Source organism: Canis aureus, chromosome 20, assembly GCF_053574225.1.
Source record: "Canis aureus isolate CA01 chromosome 20, VMU_Caureus_v.1.0, whole genome shotgun sequence".
NCBI classification, from domain to species: domain Eukaryota; kingdom Metazoa; phylum Chordata; class Mammalia; order Carnivora; family Canidae; genus Canis; species Canis aureus.
Genome location: NC_135630.1, coordinates 49598868 through 49613772, shown reverse-complemented (window position 1 = coordinate 49613772; position 14905 = coordinate 49598868). Strand labels below are relative to the sequence as shown.

The 14905-nt window shown below is 34.1% G+C and overlaps 1 protein-coding gene and 1 pseudogene across 10 annotated transcripts in view; one reads left to right on the top strand and one right to left on the bottom strand.

Moving 5' to 3' along the window:
* The window catches only part of LRP1B (LDL receptor related protein 1B), a 1828472-nt gene that overhangs the window by 1443105 nt on the left and 370462 nt on the right, over positions 1 to 14905 (top strand). The gene's annotated exons all lie outside the window — the stretch shown is intronic.
* On the bottom strand, positions 106 to 567 carry LOC144291978 (peptidyl-prolyl cis-trans isomerase A pseudogene; annotated as a pseudogene).

Genomic DNA, 14905 nt, shown 5'->3' with positions numbered 1-14905 from the left:
AAAGACTGTAGGATATTTTGAGCAGATGGGAGTGAAGGCATCTCTCCTGAGTTACAGAAGGAATGTCTGGTAGTTAAGATAAAACAGAAGTGAAATTTATTAGATTTACCCACACTCAGCAATGGTGATCTTCTTGCTGGTCCTGCCATTCCTAGACCCAAAGCACACCATGGCTTCCGTAATATTCATGCTATCTTTCACCTTGCCACAAACTACATGCTTCCCATCCAACCACTCAACCTTGACAGCACAGATAAAAAACTTGGAACTGTCTGTGTTGGTTCCAACATTTGCCATGGACAAGATGCCAGGACTCGTGTGCTTCAGGATTAAATTCTCATCATCAAATTTCTCCCCATAGATGGCCTTGCCACCAGTGCCATTATAGCATGTGAATTCACCACCGTGGCAAATAAATCCTGGAAAAATTCCATGAAAGCAGGAAACTTTAAAACCAAATCCCTTCTCCCCAGCGCTCAGAGTATGAAAGTTCTCTGTTGTCTTTGAACTTTGTCCCAAGGGCTCACTGTCCATTGCAATGTCAAAGAAAATAGTTGGGTTGATCATGATTTGGACATGCAGGTGGCTCCTAGGTAGTGGCAGCTGCAAGGCTTGTAACTAAGTTCCGAATCAAGTCTTACATCTCAAGCTTACAACTGGAACTTGAAAGCAAGTTATCTCCATGTTTAAGCTTATGCACAGTGATTAAGCCCAGGTCTAGATTTACAGGGAGCCGGTACATAGAAGTGCCTGATTTTCTCCAAAAGTAATATTCAGTCCTACTGGATCCAATAACCTGGTCCTATGATTAAGCATAGGCAAATGAAATTGAAAGTATAGACAAATATTTTTAGGTTGTTAACAAAAACATTTTGGAAATATTTCATTTTGGTTTCTATTTCATTAGAAATGAAATCATGGTTAGTTTAAAGGGAAAATAATAAGTGGATGAATTTGAGAGGTCACAATGATACCAAATAACATTTTTGTTAGAAACTTATATGCAGAAAAAGTGGAAATCCAGGAGGTAATTATGAAGAAGATTTTATGTTTAACACCTTAGACAAGAAGCAGTTCATTAATATTTCAGTGTTTTTTTTTTTTAACCAAAGAATTTTGTACTTAAATTAGAAAACAAATATAGGACAAAGAATACTTACCCTGAATGGCTGTTTTACAACCTCTGTAAAAACTCAAACACCGATTTCATTGTGGCAAAAAACGCATGAGGTCATACACTTGAACAGAGTGGTTTGCACAGTGTAGCCCTGTGTTTGATCAAAATGAAATGATGAATGCTATTATGTGTCCTTTTGAAAATAAAAAGCACAAAGGCATAATAGTGGCTTTTATTTTAATAATTTTATAGTAATAATTTTATCTGTCCAATATAGGAAGAGATGAATAAAAATGGCAGGACTTTTATACCTTCATATGTAATCAATACTCTCTTACGGGAATGGAGGTTATTGGCTGTTTATATAACCAAGAGTGTACATTAGTGCCCTGGCACTCAGTTTTGTGACCAGTTATATCATTTTAAGCTTAGATGCTTTTGAAATAAGTAATAGCAGAAGTTCAAACAGCTGGGAAATCAGCATGCAGAGAAAAAAAGAGCAAAGCTGCAAAATGAATTTATAAATGTTACTGGAGGAATTGAGAGAAAGTTGCTGAGAAGTCTAAGATCCAATGTACTTTAGTAAATATGAAAAATGTCTACAAAGTATTTGACATTATTTTGGACATACCTACTACCTCCCACCTCTTACTTTTCTTCCTGATTTTTCTCTTATGTATTATATAAAACTGTTGAGTAGATATGATTCATAACCTCTGAGGTTACTAGTTAGGAAAATGGAATATACAACGTATTATATCCTGATACGCACAATATCTATAAACATTGTACATTGAAATGGTTATCATGTACTTTTCATGTTTAATAAGTAGGTAGCAAAATTATTATTTTGATGAATTTCTCCATGAAAAGATGGAATACTAGGATTATTGCATTTTACACAAAATAGAAGCACATTGTTTTCTTTTTTTCCTCTTAACCAAGCAGGAGGGTTTCTAAGGCCTCACTAGGTTACCTTTGTTCACATTAGCCTGCCATTGTAGCTTTTAAATTCACATTTTAATGGCAGTCATATAAATAATGCAATAACTGCTAGCAATCAGATTGCATTCTTATTCTGTCATTTAAGCATTATAAATTAAAATAATAAAAACCACATTTTTCAACATGTTTGTTTTGGTCTTTAAAGCAGAATTTCTTCCACATCTTTCCTAGTACCTTGTGAAGAAGAAGTGGTCAATGTATGTTTTTTATCTGATGAAGATATGAACAATAAAATAGAGCCAGAGAATAGTTTTTTTGTGATTTGGCCACCTTAATGGCATCAGTTATTAAAAAAAAAAAAAAATTGGAGAGCAAAAAGTTTGTGATATTTAATTATAATGCCAATATAAAGGAAAGGTAGGGCATCCTGGACGTATATATTTTTCTCTATTCGGGGGAAAAAGGCATAGTTTTACTTATTTTACATTCAGAATTGCAAAATCTAGCTGTGTTACAGGCTTTAAGTGTGAAAAAAAAATTTTTTAAGTCAAGTTTTTTTTTTTTTATTTAATACATTCTAATCAAATAGTAACAGCAGTAAATAAACACTTTGAAAAAAACAGGCAGGTATCCCCCTATATCTGGAAGAAAATTAAGTCAAAGTATTCTGCATGGTAGAAGGGAGATAACTGCTGATGTCCATGGCTAGACAATTCAAGGACAACTTGGAAATTTCTACAGCCATTTCCAAAAAAGTCAATGGCAACAGGTTGGGACACAGCTACTGAAAAGGATCAAATGTCTGTATCTACATGGTTTTATTAACAGGGATTGAGTTGCACCTGTAGAGCATGACATTCTTGTCTTTTAGCCTTAAAGGAAAAGACAGAGTCTTTTCCATGTGTACCAGTTTGAAATGTTTCTGAAATAAGGCTACATTAAAATGGATTACTATAGTACTCATTCACATCAGAAGAGTTCATACATGTAGTAAAAAGTCAAATATGGGATTTCCTGGTCACTTTTTTGGTTGATTTGATTAATTGCATAAAACAAAGGATAAATACTCATAAGCAGATCTGTTTAACAAAACTCCTAGGTACATCAAGAATGCAAAAAGAGAAAATGTCCTATGGGAGGCTCTGATTACCAGGCATCTAAAATTGAAGCTAAGTCTGGGCCAGTTGGGTTCCTTCCACTTCTTCAGTACTCCTATGTCCAGTTCTTCCCCTACTACCAGGCCTTGCACCTTCAGCCTAATAGAGAGGAACCTCAGAAAGGCAAGGCATTCTGATCAAATGTTCCTTCAGCCTTTACTCACGACATTTTGTTTTTAACTCAAAAGGATCAACTGGTCTTGGTCAGCCTTAGGAAGATAAGCATCACTCGGGTGAAAAATATTTGGGGGAACTTTAAATACCTAGTTACCTCATCACACGTTTAAATCAGATTGGCTCCAGCTGTTTTTAGAATTCCAAGTAGTTATACAGAGCAGTCACTCAAGTTTTGGTTCTTTTACATAGCTGCATTCGGAGATACTCTATATGAGGCATGGTTAGAAAAAGAGAAACACTTATACCTGGAATTTATATTCTTCCAAGTAATCTTTTAGTCTTGTTGGTAAAGGCAGTCCCCAGACGGTACCGGTACATTTGTTAATGGTGAGTCTACAGAGATGTTGGAGAGGTGGTGCTGATGTGTAGAGCTGTTTGGTCAGATAAAGGTGAACAGTGCGTTCCAGGGGGCTTCTGGGCCCACCCACTTATCCTTGCACATCTGAACATAGGAGTCGATCAGATGAACCACACTGTCAAATTGTTCAAGCTTGGGCTTGACACATAGGATAGAGTCCAATCTGAATTTCCTATCTTGGTACTCGATTCGCAGATTAGTTGGCCCAGCTGATGTTTTAACAGATATTGTTAGTAGGTAGTCTGAATGCGAGCTATCTCTAATCAAGAAAGTTCCTTCTGGTGCCTCTTTTAATTTCTCTTTGGTTTCATTAACAGTCATATTTCCCCAGTACCAACGTGCCATCTGCGGCCCTCAGCGCCGAGCGAAAGCCTGTGGGGCAGCAAAGACCAGAACTGCGAGGGACTTTTCCCTCTCCCTAGTGCTACCAAAACTTCAACTTTGCCCCAAACGTAAGCTTTTAGGATACAGATTTTGAAAGCTTGCGTGGTCTGCCAGATTATTCCCCCCCCCCACCCCGATCCTTTCTTCTTTCAGCCGCCGGGAGACCTTTAAGTGTGAAAATTATATTTATTGTTCTGCTAAATTAAGATATATATAACACTATATATGTACATACGTAGTCAATATAAAGTACTCACAGGTGCTAACAACCACCTTAAAACATTTTACAACCAAAAAAAAATTAAAAAAATACAAAATTTTACGACAAAATGGAATATAAAATTTAAAAACTATTTCATATATATATACATATATACAAGTTGATATATATATGTATGCATACCTACACACAATTCATATAGAATTGTATATATGAATTGTGAGTCAAATGCCATAAAAAGAAGATATGCCCTGGAATATTCAGGGAATACTTTTAATCCCCTCTCCATGTGAGATATACTGGTAGATTTTCTTGCTCTTTGGTCTTAACAGATACTGAAGATTCAGGTGTCTCTTCCACATTACCATAATCTTCAGGATCATCAGGGATTCTGTCTTTCTTTACTTTGGGACCTAGAAGTGTCTTAGGACATTGAAGTTAGATGCCCACGTGGGCAGTTCAGATGTTACTTACCCAAATCTCAGGACACACACTCCATTTCTCTGCATGACACACAGACACCAGTCAGTAGGATCAGCTGAACAGTTGAAGGAGCTTTTCAGTATAGGCAACATTGGATGGCCAGAGATCTGTAGGTGTTAGCCCTGCTTTCAAAGGCTCTTTGATACTGAAAAGAAATGGCTAAGGAAATGAGTGGAACAGATTTCCAGTGCTGACACTTTGGTCCATCCACATGGGCAGATCTTATCTCCGCTTTCAAAACCTCTATGAAAGTCTAGGTCACACATCCCCTTTGCTACAATCAGCAAGTTTTAGTAGATCATCCAGGGAGTTTAGCTAATCTATTATCTTAATTATCTTCCAAATCTATTGTTCTGACATAAAGTTAATTTGCTACATTGTTCTTGATTTTTGGTTTCTTTCTTTCTTACTGTCTTTTTTTTTTTTAAGATTTTATTTATTTATTTATTTGACAGAAAGAGAGAGCACAAGCAGAGGGAGAGGAGAAGCAGACTTCCTGCTGAGCAGGAAGCCAGATGCCCAGCTGGATCCCAGAACCCTGGGATTATGACCTGAACCTAAGGCAAATACTAAACTAGCTGAGCCACCTAGGTGTCCTGATTCTGGTTTTATTTCTTTGTGTTTTGTTTTGTTTTGTTTTGTTTTGTTTTTCAAATAAATGTAGTTTATTTGATATTTTAGATTTGGCTTTTAGAAATATTTTTAATGTAACTTCAACATCTATTTTTAAAAATAAAAACTAAGCATCAATTACTTTTCCATTGTATTTACTCATTAAAAACTTTATTTTTTTTTGAATTTTTATTTAAATTCTAGTTAGATAACATATAGTGTAATATTGGTTTAAGGAGTAGAATTTAGTGATTCATCACTTACATACAATACAAGTGCTCATCACGAGTGCCCTCCTTAATACCTATCGCCTATGTAACCCATTCCCACCCACCTCCCATCCAGTAACCCTCAGTTTGTTCTCTTAAGTCTGTCTCCTGGTTTCCCTGTTTTTTCCCCTATGTTCATCTGTTTTGTTTCTTAAATTCTGTGTATGAGTGAAATTATGGTATTTGCCTTTCTCTGACTTATTTCACTTAGCATAGTGCTCTCTAGCTCCAACCACATTGCCATATGTATGTCTTTGACAAAAAGTAAGATCACTTACAAGGAAGTAAAGACATATTATTTTAATCATAACTTCACCTAAGCACCATGTTTACATTGGAGATTCAATGCAGAGCATGGCACTGAGGGTCCCTGCCCTTACAGAGCTTATAGTCTAGTGAAACTGAGGACATGGGCTAGGACTTTAAGAATAATTTTTTGTGATCCTTAAAATATTCTGAGAGAGTGAGAGAGTAAAATCACCATAACGTCACCAGGTCCAGCTGTGATATTTACCATAAAAGTTACTAGAGTTTAATGGCTATTTTGGAAAATCTTAGGAAGTTTTATTCTGGTAAGCTCATCCTTTGATAGCCAGATGTTGAGAGGGTTTTATCCTCTTTTAAAGGGAGTCATACAGACACCTAAGAGTAAAACATTGCATTCTAAAAAAATCTGTCTTTTGACTTCTGCCACAATAAGAACTTTTTTTTTTTTCATTGCCATTGCTCATTAAAGAATAAAGCTTTTGATGAACTTGTGAAATCTTGGGAAGGCTAATTTCCTTCTATACTACCAGTCATTGTTCCAAGATTTAAATTTCATAAAAAGAACTGTCATCTGCAAAAGTCTGCTGCTTAGATTACAGTTTTAATATCCACTTGAGTGCTGCGGTTTGTGGATAGCATAGATGACAAATTATAATTTTGTCTTTTCTATGGAATTTTACACTGAGGACTCTTGAATGGTTCAAGTTTCACATTAAAAAGGCCTTGATAAGTGAGGATGCATGACTATATAGTTATATATTGCATTAACAAAAGGAGTAGCATCAAACACAAGTTCTATCCATAACATGTGGCTTATAATTCAAGGTCAGCAGAAATAAGAGTATTTTAGAAAATGTGCAGTATGTTTTTTTTTCATTAATTCATTATTTTATTTATTTATACAACAAATACTTAGAAAATGCCTATTATGTGTCACAGTATCTCATAAGAGGAGGAAAGCAGTGCATAACTTCCTGGTTTTTTTGGAGCTCACATTATAGTGCTGGAGACAGATAATAAACTAAATTCAATATCCTCATCAAATAGTTACAAAATTTTTGAAGCAAAAGAAACAGAACAAAGGAACAGTCTATATAGAAGTAAATGGTGCTATTTTAAGCCAAGTGATCAATGGAGTGTACTTTAAGGATATAGCATTTGACCAGAAATCTTTAGGGTATGAGGAGAGCTGAGGAGTAGGTGTTCCAGAGAAAGGGACAGCAAATATGAATGAAGCCTTGAGGTAAAAGAAAGCTTGATGAATCAAGAAAAAGCAAGAAAGCAAGCATAGCTGGAGAGAGTCAGCCCAGGGAAAATAAGGGTTGATAGGTCAAAGTGGTGACTGAGACCATACCATCCTGGAATTTCCCACCATGGGAAGTGCTTTGGATTTATTCTAAGTAAAATTTGAAGCTTTTATAGAGTTTGGGGATGTATGAAATAATCTGACCTTGTTTTAGAAAGATTACTCTGTTTTCTAGGCTGAAGAAAAGAAAAGTAGAACTTCCATACTACTTTTAGAATTACTATAGCCCAGAGTATCACCTGTATAAATTTAAGACTGCAGTAAGCATTGTGCAGTTAAACTGAAATAGAAAGCATCTTATTTCAAATCTGCCTATCAAAATGAAGCTCATGATCTATCAGTGCTGTTTAACTGTACCAGCATAATTTATTTATGCACAGTGAGCCCAGGACATGTATTACAGCAAAAGGGCTGGAGAAAGAAGCCTTAGGATTCTACAGTGTCTCAAGATAAAAAAAATGATTCGTATTTTTCATAAATCATAATATTTTCTTCAAAGACTTGTAGACAACAATAAGGAATGTTCAAGAGAAATCTTACGGTTTTTTTTGTTTGTTTGTTTTTTCTTATTGGGGAAAATATTTAGATTCTGAACACCTGTTCAAAGGGTATATTTTTCATAAAGTATAAAATGATTATATATATAATATAAAAAGTATATGGGTAGTGTCAGTTCTTAAGCCCATTGGACAGTTAAAACTGAGAAGATATCACTTACGTCACACGTAAGCCAGTGTGTCAGACAATCATTACTTCCAATAATACATTTAATCAAACATACCATTACATTATTAAGGGAAAAAATTATCAGACATCTTTTACCTTTGAAATATGATTCTAGGTGCTGGGAATGTATATTTCTCATCCTCAGAGAATTTAATCTTTTCATATCCCACTATGTGCCATTCTCCATTGCAGATATCACGCATTAAATCATCATTCATGGGATTTAAATCCAAGCTTCACCATTGATTTACCTGACCCATCAATGGCTCCTCATCCTTAAATTGGGAATAATATTTCCACCTACTTAATAGTGGCTGTAACAATAAAGTACGTTAGAACACATCCCTCCAGGAATGCTAGCCCGTGCTTATAACCACTAGGCATATACAGTGATTTATAGAGAATTAATATGATTCATTTTATAGTCAGAGCTTTGTTTTATTTACATTAGAATATGATATGTGATGAAATAGCAAATACAGTGACAGAAAAAAAAATGTCTTTGAGACATTCAGGAAGATTCACTACCAACTCTGAGATTTTGTCATTATAATGCATGGCAAACCTCTAAAGCCTTTTAAAATTATAAATTCATGCTCAAATTGCATCACTCTACATATGATGCAGATATTTATGACTTCTGATCTAGAAGAGTAATGCCAAATGCTCATGTTTTGATCACAAATGAGAATGTTTTTTAGAAGGTTGATGTTAGAGGATTTTTGTAATCCACTTTTTCAGTCTGGTCAACTTTTACAGGATCTTAGGTTGATATATTTTTTAATTGGATTTTTCGAGGGTCCCATTGTCAAAGTGTTTCTGGAATTTACACTTTTAATAAAATACCTTCTGGGCCATGCAACAGCCGCTAAAAGAGGAAGGAAAGAGAGTAAAACCAGGTCTGTGAGGCTGGAGCAGGTGCTCGTATCCAGGAAGATTTACAGCAGTGACACCTGTTGTCTAATCCACACCAAGTTCCCATTGAGCAGGAGAACTGAAATGATACATAACAAATTGGAGAAAGAATTTGAATTCTAAAATAACTTTCATGGCAAAGCAGAAATACTTTCAGGCCAAAGATATACTTTGAAAAAAAATTGGCTTGTTTAATAGCTTACATCATCTTATGTATGGAAAGTTCTGAAGAAAAATCTCTGAACATATTCAAGTACAGAATCAGAAGCTGCCTACTCCCCAAGACCTCTTCATGATGTTGTCCATGGAAAGGAGACTTAGAGTTATTGAAATTACCATTTATGTTGACAGAGGAATGAGCAGTGAAAGATAAACCACAAAGTTAAAGATCTCATTTCATGCTGGGACACTGAATCCATCTCCTGGTTAGCAGCATTTTGTCCCCCCTTTCTTTCCAAACATCATTTCTGTGTATCTGTTCTTAGAGTCTTGGTGCCATTGGCTACAAAATTAACTTCAATTCCACCCCTATGATCATCTCTGGTCACTTTCATATCTATTTTGTGTCTTTAAATTGGGTAGGACTTCCATAACTTTGTTTCTGAGGAACATTTCACTCTTATATCCAAAGCCATTAATAAATAATATACCCCGTGAGCCAGATCCAAAGTTTAGTTCTTATTTTTCCACAAGAGTTGGTTCTTTTCATTCCATGGACTGTCTTCTCAACCAAGTGGCTTTAGACATCAGCTAGCAATATCACAGTCATGTTGAGTCTTTTCCACCAAATTAATAAAATGCTTTTCTTCCAGAATATTGAGAAGAAGTAGGCTGTGTTTGTGGCTAATGCATTTATTTCCCAGACTTCAAGGAACTTTAGCTTCTTAAACTGAATCTCATTAGAAAAATAATGTACAATGTTTTAGTTTTAGTATAGCAGTTATTTCTAATTGAACACATATGTAATGATATGACACATATCATTGTGTGTCAAAAATGACATATATTTTTCCAGTTACCTTGACTTTCTTTAGAGATTTTTTATATAAGAGCATTATTATAAATAATGGAGGAAAATTTGGTATATTTTAAAATAAGGAGGCACAATACAGTGATTGATATACATATACTATATATTTTTATATTTTATATTATATATGTAATATGCTATAATATATGTATATAATCTAGATATATATCATGGCTCCTAAAAAATAGGCATTGGGATTTATGTTGTAACTTTATTACCTTACAACATGATTTGAATATAGAAAACACTAACACATCTATAATGAGTAATTAAATGCATGAATACATTTTCTTTCTATAAAGGAACAATATAATGGAAATTGTATTTTTTATTTCCAACAGTGACCCTCAAATTATTTTGGCCATGCTTTATGCAGCACATGTGAGAATTGCTTTCATGAAAGCATTAGCTGATGAATGTCTACTGACCTGGAATTAATGCTTATTATTGAATTAACTGTATATTGTGTGCCATGCTACTATACATAATCAGCCAAAGACATTGATTCTTCCATGCTAAGGGTTCAAGAAGCTTTATACAAGAATCAATATTGATTTTTGTAGGTGCAATCTAGAGCAAATTTCTTGATTGTGAAAGACTATTTTTCAAAGTGGCTCACAAAGCTCCTAGTTTCTTCTAATATATGGGCTGCAATAATCTCAGCTCAGAACCAGTTATTTGCAGAATATTGGCTGCCAGAGGTTGTTGCTTCTAACAGTGGGTCTACATTGATCTCAGTTTTGTTTAAAATACTTGTGAACTGGAAATGTATTTATATTTTCAATACCCTCAGATAAAGGACCAGGCTGGGAAGATAGTGTAGATTACTAAGAATTACCTAAAATAGATTCAGGGAGAAGAAGATTGACTAAGTTTTGCCAGGTATGTGGTGTTCAACATGTCATTTCATGATCAAATACAGGAATGAATCCTACTAAATTACTAATTAGGTATCTTAATTGTTTTCTATTATATATAATATAATAAATCACATTATAGTCATATATAATAAATTAAATATAATAAAATATATTATAATTAAACATAAAATAAATATAAATGTATAAATATAAACTATATAAAATAATGTATATATTCCAGACAACAAAAATATGAAACTCATCATTCTTTATTTTCACCATATTCTTCATCATGACTAGTAACTTGTTCAGTGAAGTTTCCATCTATTGTAATAAAGGTTATAGAATAGAATAGGATATAAGGATATAAGACTTAGCATATAGGATATAAGACTCAGGCTACAGATGGGCAAGTGGGCCATTCTAGCCAATGGAAAAACTTATGCTGACAGTGTCTTTATAATGAAATTCGATTACCTCTGTTCTAAAGTTATTACAACCCAGGGGTACCTGAGTAGGTCAGTGGTTGAGCGTCTGCCTTTGGCTCAGATCATGATACTAGGATATTGAGATTGAGACCTGCCTCGGGCTCCCCACAGGGAGTCTGCTTCTCCCTCTGCCTACATCTTTGACTCTCTCTCTCCATGTCTCTCATGTGTGAAAAATAAAAACAAGAAAAAAAGTTATTACAACACAAATCCAAAGAACAGAATTATAATTTGTATCTAAGTTACACCAAAATAAAACTGGATAATCAATGAATAATAATAATAACAATGTTGTAATACTGTTTTAAAATTGTAGTCCCAATGCAGTGGAATTGCTCTTATATGAAGCGCATCACAGAATTCTATTCATAGGAAGCCCTAGATGACTCATATATTTCTCAGTTTGGTTCTAGTAATAATTATCTACCTTTTGTGTTTTTATCATGTGCTAGGCATTCTACCAAAAGCTCCATAGCATTTAATCTGCACAGTAACTCTCTAAAACATATCTTCTGAAGAAAATTGAGGCCCCACGAAATGAAGTAGCTTGGAGTCTCAAATAGGAAATTACAAACTCGAACTCAAAATTGATCTTTCACCCTTTCTTTAGTAGAACTTATTTCTTATTAGAGGAAAATTGAAATGGTGGTAAGGGAGTTCTCATATCCCATACCCGGTTTCCCTAATTACTAATATATGAGATATTTGTTATAACTAATGAACCATATTGATACATTATTATTAACCAAAGTCTACAGTTTGCTTAAATTTTTGTAGTTTTTACTTAATGTACTTTTTAATATTTTTATTGTAGGATCCCATTTGGGATATACCACATTACATATAGTAATTTTATAGCTACTTTACAGGAAATATACATCTGCACTATTTTTTAAGAAGGGGGAAGGAACAGAGGGAGGGAGGGAGAGAGAGAGAGAGAGAATCTTAAGCAGGCTTCATGTCTAGCACAGAGCCCATGGTGGGCACAATATCACAACTCTGAGATCATGACCTGAGCTGCAATCATGAGTCAGACATTTAACCAACTGACCCACTCAAGCCCCTCCAGTATTTTCTTTTCTTGTAAGACTTTATCCAGTTTTGGTATTAAGGTCACATTGGCTTCATAGAAATAGATTTATTAGTATTCCCTCTGCTTCTTTTTTCTGGAAGAGATTATAGATAATTGGTATAATTTTGTTTTTTTTTAATATTTAGTATAATTCACTAGTGAAAACATCTAGGTCTGGCGCTTTCTTTTTTGGAAGATTTTTGCTGATGCATCTTCTATAATGGATTATTGATTTTTTTTTCCTTGTGTGAGTTTTGGTTTCAAGAAATTGTTCCATTTTATCTAAGTTATCAAAAGGGGAGGCATGGATATTCATTTGTTCATAATATTCATTTATTACCCTTTCAGTGTCCATAGCAACAGTAGTAATGGCTCCTCTCTCATTTCTCATATTAATAATTTGTGTTTTCTCCTTGTTTTTAAGTAAACCTGCTAGAAGTTTATTGATTTTATCTTTTTAAAGAATAAGCTTTGATTTCATGGACTTTATTGTTTTCCTGTTTAATTTTATTAACATATGCTCTATTTTGTTTTATTTTTCTTTCCTGATTTAGGTATAAATAGGTTTTCCTTCTCTAGATTCCTAAAATGGAAGCTTAGATTATTTATAGGCCTTTCTTTTCTTTTTTTTTTCTAAAAATGCATTTAATGCAGTAAATGTCTCTATAAACAGCTTTTGTGCTTGTCACTGTTGTATTTAAAATTTTAGTTAGTTCAAATATCTTAAAATTTCTCTTGAATCTCTTTTGAGCCATATGTTATTTAGTAACATGTTCATAATCTCCAGGTATTTTGGGATTTTCCAATTATTTATTTCTATTTTTTATAATAAATTTATTTTTTATTGGTGTTCAATTTGCCAACATACAGAATAACACCCAGTGCTCACCCCATCAAGTGCCCCCCTCAGTGCCCATCACCCATTCACCCCCACCCCCCACCCTCCTCCCTTCCACCACCCCTAGTTCATTTCCCAGAGTTAGGAGTCTTTATGTTCTGTCTCCCTTTCTGATATTTTCCACACATTTCTTCTCCCTTCCCTTATATTCCCTTTCACTATTATTTATATTCCCCAAATGAATGAGACCATATAATGTTTGTCTTTCTCCGATTGACTTATTTCACTCTGCATAATACCCTCCAGTTCCATCCACGTCAAAGCAAATGGTGGGTATTTGTCGTTTCTAATGGCTGAGTAATATTCCATTGTATACATAGACCACATCTTCTTTATCCATTCATCTTTCGTTGGACACCGAGGCTCCTTCCACAGTTTGGCTTATTCTTATTCTTATTTGGCTTATAACTTATTCTTCCACAGTTTGGCTATTGTGGACATTGCTGCTAGAAACATTGGGGTGCAGGTGTCCCGGCGTTTCATTGCATCTATATCTTTGGGGAAAATCCCCAACAGTGCAATTGCTGGGTTATACGGCAGGTCTATTTTTAACTCTTTGAGGAACCTCCACACAGTTTTCCAGATCCCATTGTGGTCTGACAATATATTCTGTGTGATTTCTATTCTTTTAAATTAGTTTAAGTGTGTTTTATGGTCCAGAATAGGCTCTATGTTAGTAAATGTTCCACATGAGTTGAGAAAAGTGTATATTCTACTGCTGTTTAATAAACTATTTTATAAACATCAATTAGATCAAGTTGATTGATGGTGTTATTTGGTAAGAATATCCTTACTGACTTTCTACCTGCTTAATCTATTGCTGAAAGAGAGCCTTTAAAATCTTTATAATAGTGGATTTGTCTATTTCTCTTTATAATTCTCTCAGTTTTTACCCATGTTTTTGATCCTCTATTGTTATATGCATAGACATTAAGGATTAAGTCTTTCTCCATTCCTTTTTTCCCCCTTTTTGTTTTTTTCTTTTTTTGAAATATTTTTTGTTTATTAAACTGCAGTATAATTGACCCACAATGTTACATTACTCTCAGGTGTACAATATAGTGATTCAACACATTTATATATTATGCTATGATCACCACAACTATAGCTACCATCAGTTACCATACAACACTATTATAATATCTATCGTTTTACCTTTGATGTCTCTATGTCTTTATATTTAAAGTGGTTTTCTTATAGGCAACATATAGTTGGTTTGTTTTTGTTTAATCCACTCCAATGATCTCCATCTTTTAATTGGTATATTTAGACCATTCACATTTAAAATAATTATTGATATTTATTTAATGTCTGCCATGGTTGTGTCTTCTAGTTGTTACACTTGTTCTTTATTTTTTTCTTCTTGTTTTAATGAAATATTTTACAATTTCATTTTTTTCTATTTTCTTAGCATATTAATTATGCTTCTTTTTTATATTTTCAGGTGTTTTCTTATAGTTTGCAACATATATTTACAACCAATTTAAGTCCACTCTCAAATACACTATACTGCTTCATTGGTATAGTGCAGGTTCCTTACAAAAGAGAGATTTTTGTTCTTCCCTCACATATCTTAAAACATTGCTGTCATTATTTCACTTATCCATATGCTGTAATCACC